The 6,000-nt window shown below is 35.5% G+C and overlaps 1 protein-coding gene across 1 annotated transcript in view; it reads left to right on the top strand.

The window, feature by feature from the left end:
• Positions 1-1,797: 1,797 nt before the first annotated feature.
• Positions 1,798-6,000, top strand: part of TTC39B (tetratricopeptide repeat domain 39B) — a 53,121-nt gene continuing 48,918 nt past the window's right edge. The window contains exon 1 of the mRNA XM_026073522.1: positions 1,798-1,828. The gene's annotated coding sequence lies outside the window, so the exon portion shown is untranslated. The remainder of the gene's footprint in view (positions 1,829-6,000) is intronic.

Genomic DNA, 6,000 nt, shown 5'->3' with positions numbered 1-6,000 from the left:
AGCTTGAACAAAAGTATTTGGTCAGTATATCAATAACACTTCTAAATATATTTATATTATTCCTTGGCAGTGACAGTTGCAGACAGTAAAGAACATGCAACTGCAGTAACTCAAACTTGATGTAGTAGCATATTCTACCAGTAAAACATGATGAAATTAACTTTCTTTTGCAACAGTTATTCTTGAAACTTGCCYTCAGTAAAAATGTAACTTCCTCAAGGGTAGATCACAGTCACATAGTATATTGCCAAATGTGTTATAAAGCAGTGAAGCAGTACCTAATGCTTCGTCACTATGTTTAATCATCAGCTGCATTTTCTGGTGTGTTTGCTGAGGGGGGGAAAATGAAACACAGCTCTGTTTTCTGGAATATTACTGAATATATTAGCTTCAATCTCATCATGCTATGGTAAATATCACTAAAGCACTAATCTTCCACCTCACTGCCACCTCACTGAGTTTAATATTTCAAGTTTTCATTGTAATAATTGAGTGGATAGCCTTGAAGTAAGCTGTAATTGACATTTTAGCAATGAATATTGTTTCTTTCTTGTCAGTGGTATTATTGGTTTGCAAGCAGATTTTTCTGGATGGTTGTTTGCTACAGACATGGTAGTTCCTGTGTTATTGGTGGTTACATGGACGGAGAATGCTATAGAAGTTTTGTATTATCTTATTTCTTTGCCTGTCAAGACAGTGTTATTCCTGGGATGTGTTTAAAAATTAAAAAGGCTTACTTTGTTATGCTTCCAGTTTTTCTGATGGCAGGAAGAACAATCATAGATCTAAAATGGTTTCTGTACAAGGAACAACTGAGTAGGGTTTTATGTTTTGGCTTGGAAAGGAGGTAATTTAGATGATATGACAAAGGTTTACAAAATCGTAAGTGTCAAGGAAAGAGCGGGTGGGAATAGATTCTTCACAGTCTCTTTCAGTTCAAAAGATAAAGGCCATTAAGTAAAGATAGCAGGAGCCAGATTCAAAGCAAGCAGAGATGATTATTCTTCAGGAATAGGTGGTAGATTTGTGGAATTGCTTACTATAGTTTTGATGTTATGAATAAAAAAAAAATTCACATGGGTTTAAAGGGACAAGCACTTGGAGTAGAGGTCTATTGAAAATTACTAGATGGAGAAGTAGGTGACCATAGATCTGAACCATAATGGCTGTTTTCATATTTCCTACATCTCTTTCCCTGTATTAATTTGAAATTTGAATCTAGGTGGAAAAGAAGATTTGATCTAGGTAGAAAGAGGTAGCAGCTGTATCCAGCCTTCTAATGCCAGGATGAAACTGTTCATATAGCAGCTGCTCATGCATGAACTGACTGTGTATGCATGGTATCTCTGATGCGTTTTGGACTTGATGAATATACTCTAGTCAACTGGCGTATCAGCTACACGCTCAAAATACCTCAAATACACTGGTTTCTGTTTGTAAATATACTGGTCAACTAGTGAATCCTGAATACATCAGATATGTTGCGCAGGTTACTGAGGCATATTCTCTGTTTATGGTTTGCAGGGTGGAAGATGGGAGTCCGAAGAGGAAGGGGTCTTTCATTTATCTTAAGCTGTATTCTGTAGGCCTGTAGGGAATGGATTTGTTGGAGTACAGAATTGGTAGACTGGAAACTGAAAACACAGCAAAAAGCCAGTAGACTGTGAATATTATGATTATTGCTGCAGAATAAATACTATTTGTTCATGTAGCTTTCTGCCATATTACAAAGAGTCCCAAAATGCACATACATTTATTTTTGTTTATTGAAATACTTTTTTTTTCTTTTGCAGGAAAATTTTGAAGATGCCTTTGAAAACATCCCTGTGTAAGTAAAATTTTCTAAAATTTGGATGTTTTAATAAAATTATTTATACAGTAGTAAATTACTGCATGCACACTTTTAAAAGGAAGCACAATTTTATATGCACTGTTCACATTGCTTTTGCCAAAACAGTTAAGGTCCCAAAAGTTGGGAAACAAGAGTGTAATTAGTTTGATACATATGTGATAAAGTATTTGTCAACAAATACAAAAGTTAAAGAATCAAAAAATAGCAACTTGACAGGCACTTTGTTAGTTACATACTGACAGCTTTAGGTCAATTTCTATATGGTGAAAAATCATAGCTAAGCATTAGTGAAAAACTTCTCAGTGACACATTATACAGGACCATCAAAGTAAGATTTTCAGAGTTGTCACCTCAAAATGCATTCTTGTGCAGACATTTACTCCCTTATGGAGTAAGATGGAGTATAGTCATGGCCTTCTCTGGCATGAGTTTTCATGCCATTAGCACCTTGTTTAAATATGTTCAGCAACACCTTATTTAAATTGTGATAGAAACAGCTGATATCATTCACAAGTGGGTTTAGTTTTTCTGTAGGATTTCATTGCATATTTGTGCAATGAAACACACCAGAAGGGAGGCTTCTAATGATATCCTGAGATTGCTAAAACTTTTCTAGACCCAGGGACTGTAGCCTTGCACTGAAGTTAATTGCTGAAATTTCCATGGCCTTTGTAGTCTGCAGATTTAGCAGACCATTTTATTTGTATAATACCTAGAGTAATAAGTTCTGTGCTACATGTAAAAACAGTTGAAAAATTAAAAATATACCTTCTGGGGAAAAAGAAGGAAGGAAGGAAGGATCTCACGTATTACAGCGTTAAAGACTTTTTGATGTTAATGATTACTTTTCCTTCCTTTGACTCACAAACAGTTGCTGTATGATCAGATGACTTCTCTCTCTGGCTGCTTTCCTTGCTTTTTTTCTGGGGGCAGAAGAGGAGGAAGAAAGTGATTCTATTCATCTAACACTCATTTCTTCCACAGAAAGTTTGTTTATTTGTTTTTATTGATACCTGAGGTGGGCATGGATATTTACTACATGCATTCAGAGCTTAGGTTTATATTCTTCTTGAGTATCTTTTCTTGCTCCTAACTCTCATGTAGGGACCCCTCCTAGTGGTGTAGAAGTTAGACTGATATTAGTTTCTTGTTGCTGTTGTCATTTCTGTCTGTAATAACTGTCAAGTAGAAGAGTAAATGTCTCGCTTTCCTGTGGGACAATGGAGAAGATATCACAGGACAGAAATATGTTGTCACTTGTTTAAGGTCTCTGGTTAAGCAGTAGTTGTCACCATTGTTATTCTCCTCCTTTGCTGACCAAAAATATTGTACCATTGTTGTTACATTGTTGACTGATTCTGGTATAGATGTAATCTAAAACTGATTTTCCATTTGTTCAGGTTTCACTACCTTTAGTTAAATCTATTTCAGTGAGGTATGATGACCTGCAGTTCTTGTGGGGTAATGTTTGAGAGATCACAGAATGAGCCTTTTATCTTATCTGCAATGGGTTTGAGAATTGCCTAATTAGAGAAAGAAGAGAGAGCTTGGCAAGTCTGTACTATATTAAACTGACAGCTACTACTTCTAAGCCTAGGAGGAAACACAGCGTGAGTAACTGGGTTTCACTGAGCTCTAACTCACTTTTCTAAAATTGAATGCAACTATAAAGAATCTGATTATTTCAGTATTTCGGGTAGAAAACAAATACACAAATTCATGTATCCAGTACTGTTTCAGTTTAGGTAAATGCTGCATCAAAAAAACTGATTACATAGGAATGGTGTTTACAAAGACTCTGTGGATCCTGAGAGTGCTCTGCAAGATTTGAGCTGAAGGTCACAAACATTGTTCAAATAAGCTGAACTAAATGTAGTAAAACTTGTACAGATGGAAAAGGCAATATCTATCCCCCTATAGAAGCCTAGCACATTGACCTGTCATGAGATGTGTGTTATGCAATAAATGTTCTTCTTGGAGTCTGTCTTCAAGATTATTCAACCAAGAAAAGAAATAGAATATGAGACAACAGCTTTAATGTTGAAATAACATAGGATTAACCTGTGTCTTAATAAATGGCTTAATAAATTTTCAGGCTCATAAATGACTCCCTGTTTGCTGCTCAGGCTTGCCTGGCAGTATTTTTCCAATTTAGACACCTGTCCAAATAATAATTATTGCAGGAGAGTGAATTATTTTAATACTAGTTGATCCAAATGAAAGAAGTAGTTGGCATCTCAAGCCCAACAGGACACATGTATAGGTTAAAAAGAAAAAAAAAAGTACGTGAGGTTCTTGGCATCAGACAAGCCATGATTTCAAACTCTGAATGCTTTTATGTTTTAAGTGTATCTTTAGACTTTCTTGCAGTATGAACATAGCTGCTAGTAGTAATCAAGGGGAAAAATATTTCCAATTTTCTGTGCCTGTTCCAAAAGTCTCTACCATTATTCTAACTTTTGTGATATTTGAATTTAAAATTGCTATGAAATCCTGTAGGTTTTTAATTTTTTTTTCCCCTTTGGAAGAAAAACTTGGATATCCATCTTAGTGTTTCTTGATCCATGTCTTATTCCACTTGGATTTTCTGGTGGTGGTCTACTTAAAAAAGATATTAGGGATATGTGCCTGAAAAGTACCATTCTTCCAAACTATTGCCATTTCTTAAAAATTATTTAATTCCTGTCATATTAATGGAAAATGGGATTTGGATTGTTGCTATACTGTAGGATTATAGAAATATGTGATATAGAAGGGTCTTTGTTACTTTCACACAGTATTACTGTCCTGGAGTAGCTTTCATCAAATATTTCCAGGTAAGAAGGTTGTTGGAGGAGTTGATTAGTTGATAGCATAGAAGGCCTCTAAATTCTGAACTGTCCTGGATAAAAGAAGAAAAAGGAAATGGCTTACTGATGAAGTTTTGCAAGATTCTGAAAATCATTAGTGACTTTTCATGTCATTTTCCTGTTTATAATGAAATATTTTGTTGATTAATGGCTATGGTAAGTTTTGAGTATTTGAGGTACTTTCTCCTGGGATACCCCGGGTTCCATGTAGCTGATAGAGAAATACACCACAAGCACTGAAGTAAATGAGCTTCATTTCATAGAGATTACTATGAACCTACACCTTCCCACACCAGAATAACTCCAGCTTTTACAGCACATTCCCTCATGACCTTCTTACCTCTCTATTCCCCAAGCTGTACCTGCATTTTTCATATTCCTGGATGGTCAATGACTGGTTTAATTGCCAGCAGGCCAAGAGAACAGACAGTTAATTATATACTGCAGTCTTTCCCTCAATATTTACCCATTCAGGTCTTTCTCAGCTATCTAGATGTTGATTTTAATCATCTCTTGGATCCACTGCTTCTCTGTCAAATTTTGCTTGAGGACACGTGACTGGACAGTTGGCTTAACTGCATGTGTTGTTTACTTTGGAAATGAGTTTCATATAGAGGCTGTTCAGTTTGAGTGTTCAGGTAATAAAAATGGGGCAGTCTGGGCTGGAAAATTTCTGTTAATAACTTGCTCTGTTTCAACAATTAGCTACTTTGCAGTTCTGGAGATTATGTAAAAATACCTTTATTCTTTTATATCTGGACAGGATTCTTTACTTGATTAGGTTCTTTCCTTTCTTAAGGAGAGATCTATTGATCTATTTAACAAAAAGTGCCTAAGGCGCTGGAAAAACTTTCATCGCCTTGGGACTTATCAACCAGGGACTTTCTGTGAAAGTCTTTATCGTTTTCCTTGAAACTGTCTCTGGCTTTAGTTTTCACATGACATTGTTAATAGGTTGCCTCAGGGAAATCTTTCCAAAATCTAGTGGCATATTGGTTATTCTTCACCTTTCTCTGTTAAGAATTAGTGGTAGTTTTTTTTCCATTAATAATATAGTGTGGTAGAAATTGGTACATTATTCCATTGAAACTATGAATTACTAGAGGATCAACTTTTTGGGAAGCCATTTTTAAGGTGTGGGGCGTTTTGTTTGATTGGTTTTTTTTGTTTTTGTTTTTGATTTTGCTCTTAAGTCCCTCTTTGAAACATTCATAAATAGGATTTTTTTTTCCATGGTAAGCAGATAAGAAAATTACATTGTTCCAACTCTGTGATGATATGTCTGGTTTTTTGAGTGGC

The sequence above is a fragment of the Apteryx rowi genome, unplaced genomic scaffold (genome assembly GCF_003343035.1).
Source record: "Apteryx rowi isolate R43461 unplaced genomic scaffold, aptRow1 scaffold_37, whole genome shotgun sequence".
In the NCBI taxonomy this organism is placed as follows: Eukaryota; Metazoa; Chordata; class Aves; order Apterygiformes; family Apterygidae; genus Apteryx; species Apteryx rowi.
Note: the sequence above shows the minus strand (reverse complement) of the source record. Positions and strands in the feature narration are given on the sequence as shown.